Genomic DNA, 14,072 nt, shown 5'->3' on the forward strand with positions numbered 1-14,072 from the left:
AAGTACTGAGATATATGAGTTTAAATTATGGATTCTTCCTTTTCACAAGATGACTCCATACTAACCACTCTTGCATCATCTTACAAAAAAAAAACTATCATATTTTAGTTCGTTAGATGCAATTAATTTTTATTATCCGCAATTTCGCATATTTAAAAAGAATGGGAAACTGCAATAAAGTCCTTACATATTAGCTTCATAATCGATTTAGTATTTATATTTTTTTTATTCAATTAAGTCACAAATACCGGTAATCGTATTCAATTTAACAATTTGATCTGGTCAACAGGTCATCCAACTTTCAAAAATTACATTTTTGCCCAGATTTCAAAATTTATTACAAATTTGATCCAAAATTTACACTTTCAGCCTAAATTTTAAATTTTATTACAAATTTGGTCCAAATTTTACCCTTTTTGCCCAAAATTTAGAATTTTATTATGAATTCATCCTAACTTTAGTTTTTTTTACAAGTTTTTTTTCTCAAAAAATTGTTTCTAATATGTTTTTTCTTTATAAACTCATATTTATACAAAAAAAAAAAAAAAAAAAAAAAAAAAACATATTTTCACATAAAAATATTATATGAAGTATCTACTTATAAAAATAGGTTTTGATTATTTGTGTGATTTCTCTTAAAAAATCATATAAGAAATTAAAAGTAACCCTAAATTATACTATTAAATTATAGTTTGTCAAACTCGTGTGTAAATTCTTTAGAATTTGAATTAAAGTATTCTATTGTGTTATTGATATTTATAATATTTAATATATTTATGTTGCCATTTTGTTTTTGATCATTTCTCACTCCCCTAAAAACATGTTTATCGATAATAAATTGCAACCGATATTTCATATAATAGACATTAAAAAAGAAAGGAAATACAAAATTATAAACAATCCAAGTAAGAAAAGGTTGATTGGCAATAAAAAATCACAACCTATTGAGGGCAAATATATTCCTGATGGACCATTAATCATAAATGAAGTCTGTAAGTGGGAAAAAAACAAAAGAAAACATATTCTTACTCAAAGTTGGTTTCGAGAAAGCATTTGATTCAATCAACTGGGGTTATCTTGATTCAGTAATGGAGCAGATGGGTTTCAGTGGTAAGTGGAGGAAATGGATTTACGGTTGCCTATCATCTTATAGAGAATCAATCTTAGTCAATGGGTCCCCTACAAAAGAATTTGCTATCTCAAAAGGTGTTCACCAGGGTGATCCTCTCTCCCCATTCCTGTTCATTATAGCAATGGAGGGGCTGAACTTTGTTATCTGGAATGCATTGGATAAATCTCTATTGTGTGGTCTTGCAATGCCTAACAACGATCCTACCTTGTCTCATCTCTTTTACGCAGATGATGCCATTTTTTGGGTACATGGGATAAAAGTTGCATCATAAACTTGGCGCGAATTTTAAAATGTTTTCACATTTGTTCCGGGCTTAAAGTGAATTTCCATAAATCTAGACTTTTTGGCATTGGAATCCCAGTCTCAGAATTACAAAGCCAAGCTAGGGTGATTGGTTGTCTAGCAAGCTCCCTTCCGTTCATGTATCTAGGGGTACCGGTGGGGGCAAACATGGCGCTAAAAAGAATTGGAAACCGATAGTTGATAAATTTTAATCGTGTCTCTCAAGTTGGAAAGCCAAGACACTATTGTTTGGTGGTAGACTCAATTTGATCAAATCAGTGCTCAACAGCCTTCCAATCTATTAATTTTCACTTTTTAGGGCTCCATGTGGAGTTTTAGATGAACTTGAAAAAATTAGACGGAAATTCTTGTAGGGTGGTAATGCTGAGAAATCCAAATTACACTGGGTGTCATGATCTAAAGTCATTGCATCCAAGAAAACGGTGGACTCAGTGTGGGATCGTTGCATGCATAAAACCTTGCTCTACTCACCAAATGGTAGTGGAGGCTCAAAGAGACACATGGAGGATTATGGAGTGATTGTATTATCAGCATCTATAATTTACGTAGGAAACTAATCACCTATATTGCTAAAACATCGATGGGGGTGTTTGGTGTAACATAGATAAAGTAATCAAGAGTCTCCTTGAATGCGACATTCACTACCTGGACCGGTTTTCTTTAAGCCCTAGCCCGAACATTAATCTCTTATTTTGGAAGGACAGATGGTGTGGTACTTTGACGTTACAAAAAAGATTTCCCAGGCTATATGATCTTGAGAAGGTAAAGCTTTGTTATGTTTCAGAAAGAATTTTATCATCCGGTTTTGACTGGAAATGGAAAGTTTAAAGCATGGAGGAAGAAACCCGTCTCAACTTGGAAAACTTACAATCTCTGCTACAAGGTGGTGTCGTCAACCAGTCACAAATTAGATTTCGTTTTAAGTTCAATTCTGATGGCAGATTCTCGGTCAATACCTTGCGCAAGATGATTGGTTCCATACCCACCACGTATAACGGTTCGAGCAGCTCTTTCCCAAAAAAAATGGTTCGAGCATTACTTGGTTGAAAGCAATCCCATTAAAAATCCTTTTTTTTCATATGGAAAGCTTCTTTAGGTAGAATTATGTTGTTAACCAATCTTGCAGGCAAGGGTATATTGGTAAACTCAACTGTTTGTTCCTTATGTGATTCATCTCAGGAGACGGTTGATCATCTTCTGGTGGCATGCCCAGTCGCGAAGGAGGATATGGATCGAATTCTAAAATGGTGTCGATTACAACACACACAATTCACAAGTATGAATACCTTTCTCAACTTCGCTGCTTCATGGGGCAATTGTCCAAAGAAAAAGGAGAAGGTTACAACGGCGTTTTATGCTTTTCACTAGTTCATATGGAAGGCTAGAAACAACAAGATATTTAAAGGGCTAAATACCAATTTGGCTAAGATCACGGACGATTATCCACACATATTTGTGGTTTAAGCATAGAACCTCAAAGGTGGGATGTAGTTTGATTGATTGGAGTATCACTCCTTTTAGCTAGTTCTATGTACTTGCTTTGATTTCAGTTGTTGTACTTTGCCCGTGATTTAGTCACTTTCTAATCTCGTGGCATTTTAAAGATATTTGTCGTTTCAAAAAAAAAAGATTGGATACGTGCCATGAATGGATAAGTTATATTTAGATAATATATATCTTAACAAGTTATAAAAAATATATCAAAGTTATGATTTTAACTTTTTTCTTAAAAAAATTATTATGAATAAAATATAATATTAATATTATAATATATATATATATATATATATATATATATATATATATATATATATTAAACTTTCATATATAATGTAATTTTAGTTTTTAGGTTGTTGATCTATGCTAAAAGAAATTTAGATTGGTTGGTAGTATTAGCTATATTATTAAAAAAATATTTTATATAAGATTAGATTATGACCAAATGCTAACAAATATATTATTTAATTCCATGGTGTAAAAATGGTAATTGAGGTTTAACAAATTTTATTTAATTCAAAACAAATAAAACGGTTAAAAGGATATATAATGTAATGAAACATACTTATTGTTAATTAAATATCTAAAAATTCCACATTCTTAGGAATAAAATGAAATATTTTATGAATTGCAATTAAGAACTAACATTATTTATCCTATAAATGTGATTAAAAAACAAATAAATAATATTAAAATGAGTTTAACTAGTTTTTGACAAACTATAATTTAATAATATAATTTAGGGTTACTTTTAAGTTTTTAATTGATTTTTTTAAAGAGAAATCACACAAATAATCCAAACCTATTTTTATAAGTAGATATTTCTTATACAAAAAACTTTTTAAAAAAAGTTTTTATATAGAAAATATAAGACTTTAATGTGAAAATATGTTTTTTTATATAAATATGAGTTTATAAAGAAAAAACATATTAGAAACAAGTTTTTGAGAAAAAAAAAAGTTATAAAAAAACTAAAGTTATGATGAATTTATAATAAATTCTACAATTTAGGCAAAAAAATATAATTTCTGGACCAAATTTGTAACAAAATTTAAAATCTAAGTCAAAAGTTAAATTTTGAACCAAATTTGTAACAAATTTTAAAATATGGGCCAAAAATGTAATTTTTGAACGTTGGATGACATGTTGACTGGATCAAAGGGTTAAATTGAATACAATTACCAATATTTGGAACTTAATAGAATAAGAAATATATAAAAATTAAATCGATTATAAGTTCAATATATGAGGATTTTATTGTAGTTTCCCTTAAAAAGAAAACTTATTATTATGGATTCTGATCTTGAGAATTTAATTGACAAAATTAAAATTACCGGATTATTGAAAACGGAAAGAATGCAGAGTACAGTTGTGAGAAGCATGTGTTTGTAGGTGATATTGTCGTTGAAATGAATTTTAGTGACAAACACCCAACTGCCAGCAAACATCTCCTTTCCTTCTTGTCATCTTCTATGCCTTTTCTTTTTTTATTACTTAATTGTCTTCGTTTTTGTTTTGGTTTTTTAATTGACAGATTTGATTTTTAAATGGTCTAAATAATCACTAAGTTATGAAAAAGGTTGGTGTAAAAAGCTAAATTTCCAACATGTTTAAAAGATAACATCTCTTGGGAATGTGAATAATCTGGTTTTGCTGAGCATTTAACTAAATTTAAAATTGTACTAACAAAATTTGGATTTCGGTTTTCTAGTTTGATTTATTTTAGTATTTCTGCACAATATTTTTTTAGGGATAATGACTTGAAAGGGTAACGAACTTTCGATTTTTTTCACATTTAGTCACTAAATTTTTTTTCGTTATCTATTTATCATTGAACTATTGAAACTGTTCACATTTTACCCTTACGACCGGCTGTTACCGATCATAAGGGTAAAATATGAACAATTTCAATAGTTTAGTGGCAAATAGATAACGAAAAAACGTTTAGTGACTAAATATGAACAAAATCGAAAGTTCGTTTGCCTCTAAAAAGTTCAATGACTAAATGTGAACAAACTTCCTTTTGTATTTTGTTTTAGCAAATTATTTATTTTTGTTAAATTGTAGCAACATTTGTTGATTAAGAAATCTATGAAATTAAAAATAAAATAAAATAAAATAAAATAAACCCTGAAAATATATTTAAAAAAAAAACAAAAAACCGAAACCGAAATAAAAAACCAATGGTTTGACATTTTCCAAAATAAAAAATCAAAATTTAAATATGATTTTGGTTTTACAAAAAAATGAACCATTCTCACTGATGTGAATTATGAACATTGGTTTGGCATGCGAAATTTGTGACATCCCATGAATACGTAGTTACAACATCGTCTGAACTCGTAAGGGTTAGAGAATCATCGCATGAATACGTAGTTACAACATCGTCTGAACTTGTAATTCATCACCTACAGGTTATGGGCATGCTGGTGTTTTCATTAGGTTGTCTAGAATAGTCTGTGGTAGCCATCTATACTCTGGTAGATGACTACATCGCCACATTGCTGGTTAAGGTTATGGTATCTCCTTTCATCCTAAATCAACTATTCATCATCATCTATTTACCTAATTATCATCACATATCTCTCATCATTTTATTTCATCACACACTAACTATTTCATCTACCCATGTTTCATCCGCAACATATTTGTAGATATGAAATAAATATATTGTTTAAATCTTTTAAAACATGTATAAAATCGTTCATCCAGCATAGACAACAAGTATTCAAATAATATGCACACATAGCACGTAATTTATATAAAATACTTCATATCTATGTGTAAGATGAAAGTAACTATATATACCATAAAAATCCCGTAAATGCTTCTTAACTTCAAACCCCAATGTTTACTCTACTAAAGCTTCATACTCTCGACTCTTTGGACCTAGAAGGGTCCAAATTCCTAACTTCAAACCCCAAGGTTTACTTTACTAAAGCTTCATATTCTCGGCTCTCTGGACCTAGAAGGGTCCAGATCTATAATACAAACTTGCAAGAGGGGTTTGAGGCATTCAAAACCCCAAAGATGAAGTGATTCAAGCCCTAACGCCAAAATGGAATCTACACAATTAGGAAAGGAAAGGGGTTCATTTTTGTACCTCAGAATGAAGCTCCTTGCTTGAATAACTCAAAACAATAGCCTTCCTTAGTCCCTCTTGCTGGAACTCTTCTCCTTTCTTGCAAAATCACACAAAAAAAGCTCAAGATAGCTCTTCCTCTCACTCTACACACTCAAGCTCGCTAGGGTTCTCACTTATGGGAAAGGTAGTCGCAATTGAAGGCCATAAGTGCCTTTAAATATGGCTCGGGCCCAAAAATTTAGGGTTTCCACCACTGTTTTGAAAACCGGACCGGACCGGCCGGTTCAACCGGGAACCGGTCCTGGTTCCGGTTCTTTCACTCCCAAAAACCGGTAGCAGCTTAAACCGGAAAAAACCGCCGGTTTTCTTCAACCCGTGGTCCAACCGGCTTCGAACCGTTTTTTTTTTCTTCAAATCCATCGGGAAATAACTCAAATAACCTAAAATTCTCAAACCTCAATTTCACATTCAGTACATAGAAGAGGAGCCGTTCGAAACCCATACGCCATAACCTAAGTCGACTCACAAAATCGACTAAAACACCCCCGATTTCAGTTTCATTCGACTTCCTAATCGCTTCCAATCGATCGAAGGGGCAAGGATTTCAACGATTTGTGCTCCACATTCAGCGACACAATGAAGATTTCAACGATTTTTTCTCCAATTTCAACCATAATCGACACTTCTATTCCATAATACAAAGGTAATTAATCACTAAGTAACACTTCCTAAGTTCCTATCAGCTATAAATGTTTCAGTGTTTATCTTTTATGTAGACTAAAACCAATGTTCTGTTATGTAGTCATTATTTTTAATCATCATTAAAGTTCATATAGTTTTGATCATACAAGCTTTTACCATCGTTTCTAATAAATAAACACCCAAAGCTTTGGGTTATTTAAATCACAGATCATTCAATACCAAGACATGGTATGATAATTACCTCTTTGTCATCATTAGTAGTCAATGAAAATACATTTATGTTATCATCCAACTTGCCTTCATTACATTTGGAATATATAATCACACAAAACTCTCAAATACTTTTAGTCTAAACATCTTTAGATGATGGAATTAACTAGGCTTTGTATCGTATCAAACTTCGACATGTAAAATATTGCAACATCTTTAGAAGAAAATTTTTTCCATCTTCATATTTTTTCTATATGTTCTTTGAAATATAAAGTTTTGATGTAGTGTATAATGGATTGTCATTTCATGCTATATATCACTGTCCTTGTAATATTTCTCAAAATTCATTTATATATATATATATATATATATATATATATATATATATATATATATATATATATATATATCTAACATGGTCAATGTGAAACAAATATTTTTTAGACCATATATGATCAAAATAAATTGTAGACATATTTTTTAAACGCTTATTTAAATTGTATAGATTATGAGCACTCCGGGTTCAAGTTCCAATCCATCCGAAAAAGCCCAATCGAATACCGTCCCATCTGGTTCACAAGCTTCTACTCAACCAAATGTTCGGGCAAAAAAGGATCCTGCTTGGAGGTATATTACTCAGCTTGATAGTGGAGGCGGAAAAAAAAAAGCATACTTTTGTACTTTTTGTAAAAATACATATAACGGTGGAGGTATCAATAGAATGAAACAACACCTTGCTGGAGTGCCAGGTGCTATTTCAGCATGTCCGAGTTGTCCAGGAGATATAAAGTTTGTCATGAAAAGTTCATTGGATGAAAATGCCAAAAAAACAAAAGAGAAACATGCTGGTGTGCTTAGTGATACGTTGGGGGTGAATGTAGATAACATGTATGATGTTATTGATGATGATGATGATGACGTTCAAGTACTCACCCAACAATCAACTCAAAAAAAAGATGGAAAGAGAAAAGCTCCTCATGCCTCCCAAACCAAAACCGTGCCACCTTTTTTAAAAAGAGGTATACATGATCCTTCTCAGCCATCGATTAAGGCAACATTGGAAAGTAAGGAAAGATGGCATGATACGGATTTAGCTCTTGCTATGTGGTTTTATGATGCTTGTATACCTATGAATGCTGTGAATTCTCCCCTTTTCCAAATAGCAATGAGCAAAGTTGCTAGTATGGGTCATGGATACACGGGGCCTTCATATCATGCTATGCGTGTCACATTGGTGAAAGATGTGAAACAGTCCGTACAACTTATAGTTGATTCCTATAGACGTTACTGGGCAGAAAATGGTTGTACAATTATGGGTGATGGGTGGCGGGATACAAGACAAAGACCCCTTATCAATTTTATGGTGTATTGTGCAAAAGGGATTTCATTCATCAAATTTGTTGATGCATCGGATATTGAGAGTAATGCCCAAACATTATGCAACTTGTTTAGTGAGATTGTTGATATTGTTGGTCGTCAGAATGTCGTTCATTTAGTCACTGATAATGCTGCAAACTATAAGGCTGCAGGAAGATTGTTATGTGAGAAGTATCCGTCCATTGTTTGGTCTCCTTGTGCAGCTCACTGTATGAACTTGATTATGAAGGACATGTCGGAGATGCATGAAGTCGCTGATTTGGTTACACTTGCATCGAGGGTTACAGTGTTTGTTTATAACCACAAATGGCCATTAAATTGGTTAAGAAAAAGACCAGGTTGGACAGAAATTATTCGTCCGGGTGCCACTCGTTTTGGTACTGCATTTATTGCATTGAAAAGTTTGTGTGATCACAAACATGATTTGCAAGCTATGGTCACCTCCCCGGATTTTAAAAAAGCGATTAGATTAGAAAAAGCAAAAGAAGTTAAGCTTATCATATTGAATGAAAGCTTTTGGAATAATTGTGCTATAATAGTAAAGGTCATGACTCCAATGTTGAGACTTTTACGGATTTGTGATTCGGATGAGAAGCCGGCTTTAGGTATAATTTTTGTTTATATTCTTTAATGATGTTTACAAATATATTATCATTTTATTATTTTAATTGATGTTTTTTTTTTCTTTTTTTAGGTTATGTATACGAAGGGATGTATAGGGAAAAAAAGGAATTAAGAAACTTTTTCGTAACAGCAGAGAGTTGTACACCCCGTATACTAACATCATCAAAAATCGGTGGGATAGGATGTTGCGTAAGAGTCTTCATGCTGCTGCTTATTGGTTGAATCCAGTATTTCAATATGATCAAGAAAATTTTTCTAAGAAACCAGAGGTGGTTGGGGGGATAATGGATATGATTGAGCGTTATAGCAGTGCTGGTACCGTGGATGGTCTAACTCTCATGGACCAACTAAAGTTGTTTCGTGAGCATGAGGGTAGTTTTGGTAGAAAACTTGCTTTCGCTTCTCGCAATACTACTCGTCCCGGTAACTTTTTTTTTTCAAATTTTTATTAATAGTGAATTATAATAAAAATATTATAATATTATTTTGTTATTTTGCATTAGATGAATGGTGGAAATTACATGGTGGAGATGCTCCGGAATTGCAAAAATTTGCAATTCGAATTTTAAGCCAAACTGCTTCTTCTTCCGGGTGTGAAAGGAATTGGAGTGTCTTTGAGAGGATCCACACTAAAAGAAGGAATCGATTGGAGCATCAAAGACTTAATGACCTTGTTTGTGTTCATTATAATTTGCGTCTACAAAATAGGTAATGTATACATTCAAACTTTTTTTTTTTCATTTTTTTACTTATGTGTAAAAGTATATTAATATTTTTCTCTAGGCTCAAGGATTACAAAAAGTCTTATGATCCGATTGATTATGAAAGTATTGATAAAATCAAGTTTTGGGTGGTTGATGAAATACCGAAGGGTGAACTAAATTATAATGAATTGGAAAATATGGTTGAAGAAGAACCACCAAACTACGATGAATCAATGATGTTTGAATCCCAAGTTTCTCAAGGTTAGTATTTTATGTTATTCTATCAATATTTTGTTATTCTTCAATTTGAGTTTAATTTTTGATAAAATTGAATTTGAATTTGGTATTGAAGATGATGAAGAAGATGATGATGGAGCTGCGTTAGAAGAAATTGACATTGATTCATTTAGATGAAAATTAAATTGTGATTGAAGTTTGCATTTTGATACATTTCATGGTATTTTGATGTTTATGTTGTAAACTTTTTTTTTTGAAGACTAGAATCAAGATGTGTTGAATTATTTTCTTGATATTTTGTATGTTTGATACTTTTATTTAATGTTGAAAACTAATGTTTATTGATATTTTTGGCTTAAAGTTTATTTTTGTATTTTTTTGGAATATTTTAAAATTTTAAATACAATAATGATGTAATAATGAAGTCGTCCGGTTTATCCGGTTTTTTTGAACGGTCCGACCGGTTGAACCGGTTGACCCATCGACCCGGTTAGGCTGCCGGTTCGATGTCCGGTCCGGTTTTCAAAACATTGGTTTCTGCCAACAGCGCGGACTCGTCGAGTCGCCTCACCGACTCGTCGAGTCCATTCATTAATTTGAGTCATCAGTCGCGACCTTACTCAACGAGTTTAGACGTCAACTCGTCGAGTCTCTCTTCTTAACTCAAAACAAAAATACTTAAATTATGATACCTAAAAATCCGGATGTTACATTTTGTTTTTTTATATCATATATTTCTTCATCAACAAATGTTGCTACAATTAAACAAAAATAAATAATTTGCTAAAACATAATACAATAAGAAGTTTGTTTACATTTAGCCATTGAACTTTTTAAAGGGAAACAAACTTTCGATTTTGTTCACATTTAGTCATTAAACTTTTTTTCATTATCTATTTGCCACTAAACTATTGAAAATGTTCACATTTTACCGTTATGACCGGTAACAGCCGGTCATAAGGGTAAAATGTGAACAGTTTCAATAGTTCAATGGTAATAGATAACGAAAAAAAGTTTAGTGACTACATGTGAACAAAATCGAAAGTTCGTTACCCTTTCAAGTCATTATCCCAAATTTTTGATTTTTTTAGCGAATTAAGTCTTTAATACGTGACTTAATGCACGGTAAAGTCAAATATATACATATATATATATATATATATATATATATATATATATATATATATATATATATATATTGACTTTACCGTGCATTAAGTCACGTATTAAAGACTTAATTCGCTAAAAAAATCAAAATTTTCCGACGTTTAAAAAAAATTGTATGTTTTTAAAAGTTCTTAGATTTCCACGAATTATTGAATTAAAAACGGATCTCAACTTTATATATATATATATATATATATATATATATATATATATATATATATATATATATATATACACACACACATACTAAATGAATGCACACGTATTGTACAAAAACACCTATATAGTTGAAGTCTTTACAAATATATGGTTTTTTAAAATATAACAATAACATTGTTGTTAAATTAAATATAGTATTTTGTATACTAAATTGATATAATATATTGATTATTTTGAATTAAATGATAATATATACATCAATTATAACTATATAATCTCAATCGTTTGAATGACTTCCACCCGCAAGTTACACCTGAATAAAATTAAATATAATATATGGTTTAATGTTATTTATAATTGTTGTTATTGTTAATTAATTTTTTAAAATTTATTTACTTAATATTTTAATTTCTATCATTATAATTATTTAAAACATAAAACATTGTTTTTTGATTTTAAAGGTAACAATATAATCATTTATATAGAGTTATTTTTAACTATTGTTATTGTAAGTTATTTTAAGCTACTTATTAGAAAACTTTTAACCATTATAAAAATATATTTAGGAAATAGTTTAGTTAAATTGAAATGACAATTTAGTTTTGTATTTATCCCTACAATTTATCACTTTTAGCTATTTATAAAATATTCTTTGGTTTTTAAGTGGAACTGAAATTTATATTTAAGTTGACATTGTAATATTATATTTAAATTAACAATTTAAGTATTTTGTACAAACTACACAAAAGTTGTAGCTTTAAACTAATAATGGTTTATATATAACAACATTTTAAATCAAATAAATTAAGTATAATATATCAAAAGTTAAAGACATAAGTTTATAAATAGAAGTAAATATATTATTTTCAAATTGAAATTCAGTTTATTTATGATTACACTTTAGGTTTGATATTTATTTAACCTTATTAATCAACTTATAATCATTATTATAAACACACTACAATTTATCACTTTTAACTATTTACAAAATATTTTTGGGTTGTTTAAATTAAACTAAAATTTATATTTAAGTTGATCATGTAATGTTATATTTAAATTATTAATTTAAGGATTTTATACAAATTGTTCCAAAATTGTATCTTTAAAATGATAATGGTTTACATCGAATAATATATTAAAACTAATAAATTAAGTATAATGTGTTAACAGTTAAAAAAATATAATTTTATAAGTAGAAGTAAAGATATTATTTTAATATTGAAATTTAGTTTATATATGATTGCACTTTATGTTTAGTATTTATTTAACCTTATTAACCAACTTATAATTATTATTAAAAATAAATTGAAAAGTCATGGGAGTTCCAAATGAATGTGGTGAAAGGAAAAATGTTTCCTTTATAAGTATACTAGGTGTGAGACCCATGTATTACATGAGTTAAATAAAAAAAATTAAATATCAAAGTGTAACATTAAGTATTTTTTGAAATTAAATTTTAAAACAAAGAAGGAAAAAACATATTTATTGCAATTTATGATCATCTTTATTATATTTAATACTTTACTTATATAACTATATGCATTATGTGGCTTTTTAATTTTAAAAATTAAAAAACGTTGAAAATGACATGCGGATATTATATATTTAAAAAAATACCACAAAATGACAAGTTTCAAAACTTATAAGAGATTGACATGTGGCAAAATGAATCTTCATTTATTAGGGTAGACTAGTCGAATTCCCGCGCGTTGTGATTTAATATTTATACATGTAAAACAAATGTCAATAGCAAAACAAACTCTATAGTTAAGATATTAATTTTATTAATTTTAATAAATTTATATCATTAGTTATTTCCACTATTAATTCATGATTTTATAGCCCGTTTTATGTTGTGTAAATTATATATCAAACATATATTGATTTCTATGTATAAAAAAACAAAGTAATATGAAAAAATAAATATTACAGCTTTTGATGATTATATAGAATGTTTAAAGTAGTGGAAATTATATATAAAACGTATGACGATTTGAATATAAAACGAATAACAAATAGAATGAAAAACACTATAGCTATTAATAAAATAAAAACACTACAACATTATAACATTTATATCAAACAAAACCTATTAAACACTTATAAATCATTCAAAATGAATATTTAGAAATCAACATACATTTTATATATAGAAACATTATTATAAAAAATTTGTGACTAAACTTCAAATTTGGTCTCTGTGGTTAGCAAAAAAATGTAGATGGAGTCCAAAATCTTTTCAACTTGCACCGTTGGTCCAAAATCAAAAACTTTTTGTGGTTTTGGTCCCTAAAAAAGTTGAAAAGACTGTTTTACCCTTTTAATTTCTTTTTTCCATTTTTTATTCATTTTAATTCTTTTTAGTTTGAAATCTAATAATAATAATAATAAATTAGACACCCCACCCACCCCTCCATCCATCAGACCCTCCCTACCCCCTATCTCTCTCTCTCTCTCTCTCTTTCTTTCTTTCTCTTTCTCTCTCTCTCTCTCTCTCTCTCTCTATATATATATATATATATATATATATATATATATATATATATATATATATATATATATATATATATATCTGATTGCATTCTTGCTTTCATCCCGGATTCATCATATGTTCCTCAAATCAAAGAAACCTCACACCTTCTATGATTACTATAAGCTAACATATCAAATCATTTATCCTTTTACCTCTATTCCAACAAATCCATCTAAACATAAATGATTAAAGAGAAGGGGATAATTGATTAAAATCAATATTGGTGCTTTGTAACTGGGTTCCATCTTCCCCACATCACCATTGAGTTCACACTAGACCTACATCACATATACCATCTTCTTCTCCACGCTACCAGATCTACACATCAACCATCTTCATCAC

General features: G+C 29.7%; 1 pseudogene; it reads left to right on the forward strand.

The window, feature by feature from the left end:
* Positions 1 to 983: 983 nt before the first annotated feature.
* LOC145009607 (uncharacterized) lies at positions 984 to 10,048 on the forward strand (annotated as a pseudogene).
* The last annotated feature ends 4,024 nt before the right edge of the window (positions 10,049 to 14,072 follow it).

The sequence above is a fragment of the Lactuca saligna genome, chromosome 8, assembly GCF_052625555.1.
Source record: "Lactuca saligna cultivar CGN05327 chromosome 8, ASM5262555v1, whole genome shotgun sequence".
Lineage (NCBI taxonomy): Eukaryota > Viridiplantae > Streptophyta > Magnoliopsida > Asterales > Asteraceae > Lactuca > Lactuca saligna.